Source organism: Nansenia antarctica (genome assembly GCF_963989245.1).
Source record: "Nansenia antarctica genome assembly, chromosome: 1".
NCBI classification, from domain to species: domain Eukaryota; kingdom Metazoa; phylum Chordata; class Actinopteri; order Argentiniformes; family Microstomatidae; genus Nansenia; species Nansenia antarctica.
The window spans coordinates 75,453,932-75,463,931 of NC_137674.1; the positions used below are offsets into that span (position 1 = coordinate 75,453,932).

Consider the following 10,000-nt stretch of genomic DNA (forward strand, 5'->3'; position numbering starts at 1 on the left):
GTCTAGCTGAGAAGTCAGAAGAAACAGGCCTTTAGGGCAGATTCTTCACCTTTTTTTCTCCTCTGTTGTTCTTCGACATTTCCATAGCAGATTGCTCTCTCCTGAAAGGCAGCAGGAATCATCCATGATCGTAGGAAGATCAGCATCAGGGGGATTGTGAAAAATAACAAGTTATAACATCATGCACCATCAGAACACATGCGCCGGGTTATGCAGTACAGTAGATGGGACAAAAGCATACAATTATGTTATTTTTTGAAATGTCAAGTGTGCTTATATCTTTGCTATTTGTAGACCGTCTCTGAACCTTGTGGATGGAGGTTACTCTTGGGTAGAGGCTGAGTGTCGGGGGAGGCGTGGCCTCTGAGAGGGAGGCCAGGGGTGCTGCCATGGATACATTGGCAGGTACAGTCGGTGGGTGTATTAAAGCTGTTAGAAGAACACTCAACCCCAGTTTCACAACAGCACTTCACGGCGTATGCAAATGTCCTCTCATTGGCTCTCTCTGTGTACCCGCCCGCGATCGCTAATTAGCATTTTAAGAAGGGGGGACCACTCCACGGCCTTGTTCCTTCCTTCTGTCAGCTCGGAGCGGCTCATAAAAGATGGCCGCTTAAGACCGGGTTAAATATTGACTCTAGCTCAGCCCCCTTCATCAGCGGGCTTAATTAGCATGGCAGCGTGGGCCGGTGAGGCTGGTGGAGAGGGGGGAGGGGGGGGGGGCAGGGCAGAACTGAACACTTCTCCTGTTGAGGCTTCAAACCTGCCCCTACGCTGCAACCACTTGGTTGTTGAACGTGAACAAAAAAATAAAAGAAAAGTAAAAAAAATAAAAAAATAACAAGGAATTAACCCCCCCCCCCAAAAAAAAAAAAAACAACACTCTCTCACCGCCTTATTGCATAGCCCGAAGCGGAAACCAATTATGTGGTAATGAAATATTTACTCAGCCAAACTGGGAACGCCAGAGGTGAAAGCTAGATAATACAAAGCCTGAGGAGATTGTATTCTGTATCGCTCCTCCTGTTACGTCAGGATCCCTCTCTCTCTCCCCCTCTCTCCCTCTATCTCTCTCTCTCTCTCTCTCTCTCTCTCTCTCTCTCTCTCTCTCTCTCTCTCTTTCAGAGAGGAACAGGAAGAGGAGGAGGAGGAGAAGGAGATGAGTTAATGAGACTACCTGGCCTAGAGGCTAGAGCAGGGTCAGATACAGCCTCAGCCCTGTGGGCAACTCTCCTCTGTCCTGAGAGACACACACACACACAGGCCTCCTCTAGGATGAAGGAACTGGTTTCGAGTGGTCAGAGTGTTCAGGGACGGGCAGGGAGGCGTTATGGGACCATGTTGGTGACAGTATCCCTGGTGTGGTGCTGACTCAGGATCAGGTTGACCTCAGGGACGCACGCGTCTTGTGACCCAGCTGTCGTCCATCCAATCATAACGGGGGTGGAGGCGGGGTCCGCGGCAGGGCCAGGGTGGGGTGTTTGTTGTCAGAGACTAATGGCGTTTTGGTAATGTCCTCGCGACACATGGTTTAATTTACACCGACTGCATTAATCATCACAAGTGCTGTTTTGTCCATAACGCCCCTCTCCACCCCTGCCCTCTCCCCACCCCACCAATCCTCCACCTCTCCCCTCTCCCCTCTCCACCCCTGCCCTCTCCACCCCACCAATCCTCCACCTCTCCCCTCTCCACCCCTGCCCTCTCCACCTCTCCACCCCACCAATCCTCCACCTCTCCCCTCTCCACCCCTGCCCTCTCCACCCCACCGTCCTCCATCCTCCCCTTATCTCCCAGTCGAACGCCTATAGAGTGGCTAGTTTGCCATGCTAACTGTGTGGCTGGGCGTTAACCTGCCTTCTGGTGGAGGGGTCTGGGTAGTGATGTGACTACGGTATCCTACGGGTTGCTGTCAGCTGTGTGCGTGCGTGTGCACGCGTGCGTGTGTGTGTGTGTGTGTGTCTATGTGTGGGGGGGGGGGGGGGGGGGGGGGGTTGGGAGTGTAACTGCCAAGCGCAGGTGTGGCTTTTCCACAGAACTGTTCTCTCTTCCTCCTGTGAAAAGATCCATGTAGCCTGACCTGCTGAGGGAGGGAGGGAGGGAGGGAGGGAGGGTGGGAGGGGCTCAGACACCGCTCCAGCTCATCACTGGACATGACAGTGTACCATATCTAACGCTACCATCCCGCCACAACTTCCCCCAGCAAACAGCTAGCTAGGTCTTAGCCCCCACCGGCTAGCTTTGCTACACGGCTATCGCTAACGGACCCACCATGCAGCACATGTGTTTCCCCTCTACCTGTTAGGCCTTCGTTCTTATTACCGTGGATACGACACATGTTATTAAAGCGTTTGATGCCTCCTGACGACCCCTCTCTCTCTCTCTCTCTTTTATTTCGAGAGAAAACAAAAGACCGGGGGATCAAACCCTTTGAAATGCCTGTTAGCATCTCGGCGGCTAGGAGTTTCCGACGCGAGTCTGTCTCCTGTTTGGGCTGTAACGAGAACCAGAGCAAACATTCTTCCCTGCCTCTCTCCAGTCTTGTCCTCATAATTACCGTCACCACTGTCCAAAATGGAGGGTGTGTGTGTGTGTGGGGGGGGGGGTTGTTGATGCTGGGAAGAAGAAGCGCTCCCAGGGCAGGTCCAGAACTCCTAAACTTCCAGATGGCACAGAGCTGGTGCAGATGTCACAGGGACCGTTGGAACCCCCCCCCCCGCTTAAGCCCACCCCGCCACACCCCGACCCCCTTCCCCTCACAGCTGTCGCCCCCTGCAGGCAGGGTTATTGTACTGCGGCGTCAGGAGGCCCTATAGGCACTCTTTGCCTCGGCATTCATAAAAACACCAGGAGGCTAAGCTGTTAATTAGCGTCTCGGAGAGAGGAGGGCGATGGCTCGCTACGAATGAGTTTCTCCTCGATATTTTTTTCTCTCTCTTATTTGGGGTGGGGTGGGGTTTGACATCATGGTTTGACATAATTTCCCTGCCCTGTTTCAGACTCATTGGCGGGGGAGCAGCGCGTCAGCAGAGAGGGCCCTGCTCATTAGGGGAACGGGGGGAGGAGGGAGGGGGGGGTTGTGTGTGTGTGTTTATCTGGCATCGCGATTAGAAGGGCGCATTATGTATGTATGCCCATGCTTATCCAAATACTGTTAATGAGAGAGACCCGGGACACCAGCAGGGGACTCCGGTGGGCATAGGCCCAGCCTCGTTATCACCGAGCAGGGCATTGATCTCCCTGCTGCCTCCTCCTCCTCCTCCTCCTGTCCTAGAGAGAGAGAGAGAGAGAGAGTGACTCGGCCCATGAATTATGTGTCTCCACATTGATCATCTGATTGAGAGCCATTGTTTAGAGCCCTGGCTTCATTATTGAAGGAGGGATTACCTAACCCTTGTTTTGTGCCTGTGTATGTGAGAATGTATTATCCCCCCCCCCCCCCCCTCCCTACCGGCTCCTCTCACACACACACAAAGAAACACGCTTCGGCAAGTGTACACAATCAACACAGGGCCAAATGACTGCCTGCATTGATTGGCCTTCCCTCTGCAATTTTTGCTCCTATTGTTTACTTTCCAGCGTCTTACTCGGTCAAAAGGAATTCAATAATTATCGCTTTATTTAATGTTAAGGTTAGGCGGGAGTGGTGGGGGCCCGGAAGCCCTAGCCAGGAGTATTGTGTGTAGGGCACTCAGTGACCCAGCCTCCCTTAGCCCCCCCCCCCTCCGAATTGGCCTGTGTCTCTATCTATGGAGAACTACCGTCATCCATCTTTACCTCTGTGCCCTCCCTGGTGACAAAGAGGGCCCTCTCTCCCTCCCCCGCTCCCCCTCTCTCTTGCCCTCTCTCTCTACCAGGAGACAAATATGCAGCCTGTTGTTAATTCATTTGTAGCAGTTGATCATTGCTACACAATAGCGATAGGGAGAGTCACTGATTATCCACTGTTCTCTCTGAGACAAAGGAGGAGGAGAACCCTGGACCTGTTGGGGCGGGGGTATGGGAGAGGGAGGGAGAGGGAGGGAGAGGGAGAGAGAGGGAGAGAGAGGGAGAGAGAGGGAGAGAGAGAGGGAGAGAGAGAGAGAGAGAGAGAGGGAGAGAGAGGGAGAGAGAGGGAGAGAGAGAGGGAGAGAGAGAGAGAGAGAGAGAGAGAGAGAGAGAGAGAGAGAGAGAGAGAGAGAGAGAGAAGAGGGGAGCAGACAGCTGCACAGGCTGGTTCAGAGAGAGAGAGAGAGCGAGGGGGACAGGAAGCAGTAGGTATGCAGCATTGGGACTGGTAAAACGCACTTCGTCTCCCCTCCACCCCCCTCCCCCCCCTCCCAGCCACAGCACAACGTCTGGGCATGTCGCCGCTTGCAGCGGCTAATTCGAACCAGCCGCTGAACTTGGCACCCTCGGCGGCTTCTGTGGTCGCGGCTGCTGTTCCTGCCGCTGCCGGAGGAGAGGGAATCACAGGAACAAGCTGCAAGCACTCAGACTAGCTCAGCCTCCTCAGACTGGCTCCTCAGCCTCCCCTCAGCCTCCTCAGACTGGCTCCTCAGCCTCCCCTCAGCCTCCTCAGACTGGCTCCTCAGCCTCCCCTCAGCCTCCTCAGACTGGCTCCTCAGCCTCCCCTCAGCCTCCTCAGACTAGCTCAGCCTCCCCTCAGCCTCCTCAGACTGGCTCCTCAGCCTCCGCTCAGCAGACCGCCCGGCTTCCAGGGGAATCCCCCCCGTGCGTGCACTTTACGAGACCCCTGCACCCGCCACAACCCCACCGGGTTCATGTACACCAAACTCACACTGTAAACGCACGCCGAACCCCCCCCCCCCCCCCCCCCACACACACACACACACACATGCGTGCTCACACTGAACGCACGCTGAACACACACACACCAAGGGCTACCTGTGCCAACAGCACACTGCTCTCTCTCTCTCTCACACACACACACACACCCAGTGAGAATTTGAGACACAGAGACGCAAGTGTTTTATTTTCACCGAGCCCAGAGTGTGTTTTTCAGCCCGACAGGCGCATCTCTTTGTCTCTTTTCAGGGTGAAATACAATGACCTCATTGGCTGTAATTGCTGCCATGACATCACCATGTGTGAATAACAAAGGTGCTACTTGACGTTATCCATCAACGTGCCTCGCGCCCCCGGAACCTAGCCCCGTAACACACCTCGCTCAGCGGGGGGGGTGGAACCATGACGACCGGCCCTTTATGAGATCAGGAGATATGATACCCTCGTCGGTATTGGTAAAACCCCCTATGGATCAGGGTTTTAAATTGGCGGCGTGGATCTAAAGGTGTGTAGGAGTATATGTGTGTGTGTGTGTGTGTGTGTGCGTGTGTGTATGTATAGTCGCCCGGTCCGCTCTCCTGTCCCCAGTGCTGGGATCGTACAGGGGGGAGAGCGTCCGGGAAGCGTGTAGCTCTACCTCTAAGTGCTGGGAATCACTGGGATAATTACAAAGCAATACACAGCCCAGACACACTCAGCAGCTCATTCACAGAGGGAGTTTGGCAGCTCTCTCCGAATTGATAGCCATTTAGCCGGTGGTTAGTCCTCTGTTTTAATGCATTAATTTTGTATTAACAGCACTGCCAAATTTAACGGTAGGAAATTGGGGTATGATCATAATAGAGCATGTGTGTGCCAGTGCGTGCGTGTGTGTGTGTGCCCCTCTGCGTCTATGCTTGAGCATGCATGTGTGTATGTGTGTGGACATGTGTGTGGTGTGTCTGTGTGTGTGTGTGTGTGTGTGTGTGCGCTATACTACTCCTTTGGGGGCCATCCGGCGGAATTACCGGCTTGTGTTGGCACTCTCTCTGCCTTCCAACCTTCCAGTAATACCCACCTCCGTTTCACCGTCGCCCGTGTGTGTGTGTGTGTGTGTGTGTGTGTGTGTGTGTGTGTGTGTGTGTGCATGCGCCTCGCGCTGCGCTAGCTAGCGCCGGTCGGTGTTAAAGGTGGATTTTAACATGGCATTTAAGTGGATGGAAATGCAGATGTATGCAGCACTCAGGGTGGGTGTTGTAACCGATCCATCCGCGCGTTGCCCACTGAGAGGCCGGGGGGGGCAGAGTTAAGTTGCCGGAGAGAGGATGGGGGTCGCGCCCACACCGCCCCCCCCCCCTCACCCACCCCTCCCACCCCTGTGCCTCTCTACCTGTACGAGCCCACAGCACGCCGCTTCAGCCCCCACACACACGGGAGGGAGGCACAGAGACTGTAATACACACACACTGCCTACCTCCCTCTCTCTCCCCTCATCCCTCCGTACCTCTCTACGCTCCCACACTCTTAGACTCGCTCGGATGATACTACTGTACTACTACCGGTGGCTGCCGTCAGATCCCAACCGATTAAACGGAATTGGACAGAAATTGAAGCCATGTGGCTTTTTTAAACTTTTATGGGGGAGGGGGGGTGTCCACGTCCAGCCAGGCCCCTCCACCCTCCATCCTAGCTCCCCTCCTCCTGGGGCCTCAGTGGGGCTCTCGGGGGCCACGGCTAGGTCCTCCTCCCCCCAGCTCCTTCCCCCAGCTCCTCCCCCCCAGCTCTCCCAACATGACTTTTTCATTAAGCCGCTGAATTCCTGCGCTCCAGTTGGAGGTGATTTATCAGCTAGGGGCTTCACTGCAGGATCATAGGAAACAGACACACAGGCCCTGTCTCATGCGTTATTGTGTTTCACATCCAAGTTCGGTGTGTGTGTCAGTGTGTGTGTGTGGGTGTGTGTGTGAGTTTGTGTGTGTGTGTGTGTGTGTGTGTGTGTGTGTCGGTGTGTGTGTGTGTGTGGCTATGTGTGTGTGTCTCTGTGTGTGTGTATGTGTGTGTGCATGGATCATAGAGCGTCTGTTCCCAGGTGTACAGTGTTATCCGCTCCCCCAGGCCCATCGGTGTCATAGAGAGCTCCTAGCGGAACACGATTGGTCACATACACTCTTCCTAAGAGGGGCCACTTCCCGGGTGTCTCTGCCTATCAGGCCCCATACCTCTGACATCAGTCCTCAAACACCCCCCACCTCTCCCCCTCCAAAACTGTCTTTGGTAGGGTCCGGTGAGGTGGTTACAGGTGCCTGTGGCCCGTCGAGGCGTAGGTTCTGGAATGACCAATGGAAGAGGAGGCTGGCTCAGGCTTGGCCCAGTCAGGGTCACCATGATATACGGCCTCTTTTGGGCCTGGCTGTCTCAGGTTCACTCCTGTATAAATCCTGCCCTTTTTTTATGGGAAGCTGTAAAACTCCCAGGATTTATTTATTTATTTATTTATTTAATTTTTTTACCTCTTGAGACCAGCTTTGAAGTTTAGGTCAGGTGTCGTATGTTTTTTTGGGGGGGGGGTCTCTGAACCCACTGTCTCCTTGTAGATTTTTGGAGCCTTGAGTCATGTGCGGTAAGAACTCTCTCACTCTCTCCCCCCCCCCCCCCTTCCCATACCCCCCTCCTCTTAAGACATCTGCTATGACTAAAAACAGTGTGCCATTTCCCAGCTCCCAAATCACACGATGGATTTGGTGTTATCAACGAGTAAATCTGTCTGTCAGGTCTCTCTCTCTCTGTACCTCAGCTCTGATGCAATGTTTAGCCTAAAGAAAGAGGAGGAGGATGAGAAGGAATAGGAGGAGGGGGAGGAGGAGGAAGGGACGCCACTCACACCAGCAGAATATCCAGCAGCACCTATTCAATGACATCATGGATGTCTTCAAACGAGGAGAGGGGAGAGGGGAGAGTACGTGGAGAGAGAGAGAGAGAGAGAGAGAGAGAGAGAGAGAGAGAGAGAGAGAGACAAGACCCTTTTACAACCACCTAATAACTCTATTACACAGAGCTGAGGGGCTCACAAAAAACAGAAAACCTCCCTTCCTTTTCCTGGAAGCAGTGTCCTAATGTACAGTTTAGGTGTAGAAGTGAGAAATATGAAACCAGTGAGAATGGAATACAATTGCCCAGAACCCTCCCCCCCCCCCCCCCCTGTAGCAATATTACAATATTACCCGAAAATTAAACATTAGGAGAAACAGGACCAGAGCGGTTTTAGGGGGGAACGTAATATTGTTATGATTATTATTACTCTATTTTTTTTTTCCATACTCTGGCTGTCAACACCTGACTCAGATGTAATTGGGTTAAAACTCTAATGTTTCCATCTCTTTTAGCGTTTTTTTCTTTTCCCAGACCCTTCGGAAAAACGAAATCACCTCACTGCAGGGCAAGGCCGTCTCCTCTTAATGAATCAATTAGTTTTTCCCGACCTTTAGTGTGAGTGTGGGGCTGGTCTGCGTTGAGGTGAGGAGAGTCACGATAGCAGGAGACAAACACAGGTTGTGTACAAGGAGGAGAACCACCCATATTTACACTCTCAATCATTTTCCCCACATAAAAAATAAATAAATAAATGAAGACTAAGCTAAAATGACTGAAAAACAGCGCTCCGTTTGATCCAGTGTTGGATCAAATGTCTTAGTAGTTGGAGGTCTGTTTGGATCAAACTGGCAATAGATGGCCATCGCCATCATTAAGGTGACTAATTCACTGTCGGATACATCCACGAGTATCGCTTCCTCTTGTCTCCAATTACACTGTTGTCATTACCCGCCTGCCTGCGCGTCCAACCAGTTTAGAAACTCCATGCGTAAGAAAACCCGGTCCCTTTCAATTTTGGACATTTTCTTCTGCCATTCTTTCTTTTTTTCTTCTTCTTTTGTTTCCGTATAGTAGAGCGTTTGCTGATGGATGGAGAGTAAATATATTTCGGCTTCATTATCAGGAAGTTATCCCGGTTGCCCATCTGCCAGTCCTGAGGTGTTTGTTGTTGTTGTTGTTGTTGGCCCCGTTCACTCTCTGTCCCCATTGACTCTCTCTGCTGCTGTCTCACCAGGGACGTGATGGCTACGGAGATTAGAATAGACTCAAAGAGACGTGTGATGATTGACATTGATTGCAGCCACAGAAACCCACGGCAAGGCTCCCATAGAGCGCCTAATGGCGGCATCGCGCAGTGACGGGCGTGAGCCTATCCCCCTGGCCCCCTTTTCATTTGAAAACATGCAGAAATGATCAGTCTTTCCCTGGATGGTCAATACCTTTTCAGTGGTCCCTCCCTACGTGTAAACCATATTGTGTTGGCCTTGTGTTATTGATTGGGCCTATAGGGGGTCATTAGAGCATGGGTGTGTGTGGGTGTGTGTGTGTGTGTGTGTGTGTGTGTGTGGTGTAAGGAGACATTGTGGTGTGGTGGTGTCACTGTGGGGGGTGTTGGGATATGTTGGACCTGTGTGTGTGTGTGTGTGTGTGTGTGTGAGTACTGTGGGGTTCATGTGGGTCTGAGGAGGAAGTGGAGGGGCTGAGAGGTCAACGCTGTGACTGACTACCTGTCCTCTGAAGGTTATTCTCCTGTAGAGGAATGTTCTGGCTTGTTACAGAATGTGCCCCCCCCCTCCACTCCTCCACTCCTCCCCTGTCTCGCCACGCTCCGTCACTCTCGCTGGCTGTGATAGGGAGGATTTGACTCAGTCTGATCAATATTTAGCATCCCATGCGTGAAACAGGCAGATGTTTGGAGTTTCCTTTTCGTAGACGGGAGAGTGAAAGGGATCAATGCTGCCTTCCATCTGCGGGGTCCTGTGGTCCTCTGGTCCTGTGGTCCTCTGGTCCTGTGGTCCTCTGGTCCTGTGGTCCTCTGGTCCTCTGGTCCTGTGGTCCTCTGGTCCTGTGGTCCTCTAGTCCTCTGGTCCTGGTGGGCTCAGAGGGGTGCGCTGATGTGGGCCTCCTGCCTGCCCCCGGGCCCCCCCTGAGAGAGAGCGTGACTCGTAGCTCCAACCACTCTCCTGTCCAGTTAGCGCACACACCCACACACACCCACACACAACACACACAGACGTAGTGCTCAATCCCAAACAGGACTACGGTGGATGGAGGAGTGGGTGTTAAACAACAGGGGGGGCCTGTGATTGGTAATTGATTTGTTCATTTGCAAACTGTGTGAAAGGGGGGAAGGAAGTGATTC

At 52.9% G+C, this 10,000-nt stretch overlaps 1 protein-coding gene across 1 annotated transcript in view; it reads left to right on the forward strand.

Annotated features, from left to right (window-relative positions):
* zfhx3b (zinc finger homeobox 3b) overlaps positions 1–10,000 on the forward strand; it is a gene marked incomplete at both ends in the record, with an annotated part of 108,171 nt that overhangs the window by 27,141 nt on the left and 71,030 nt on the right.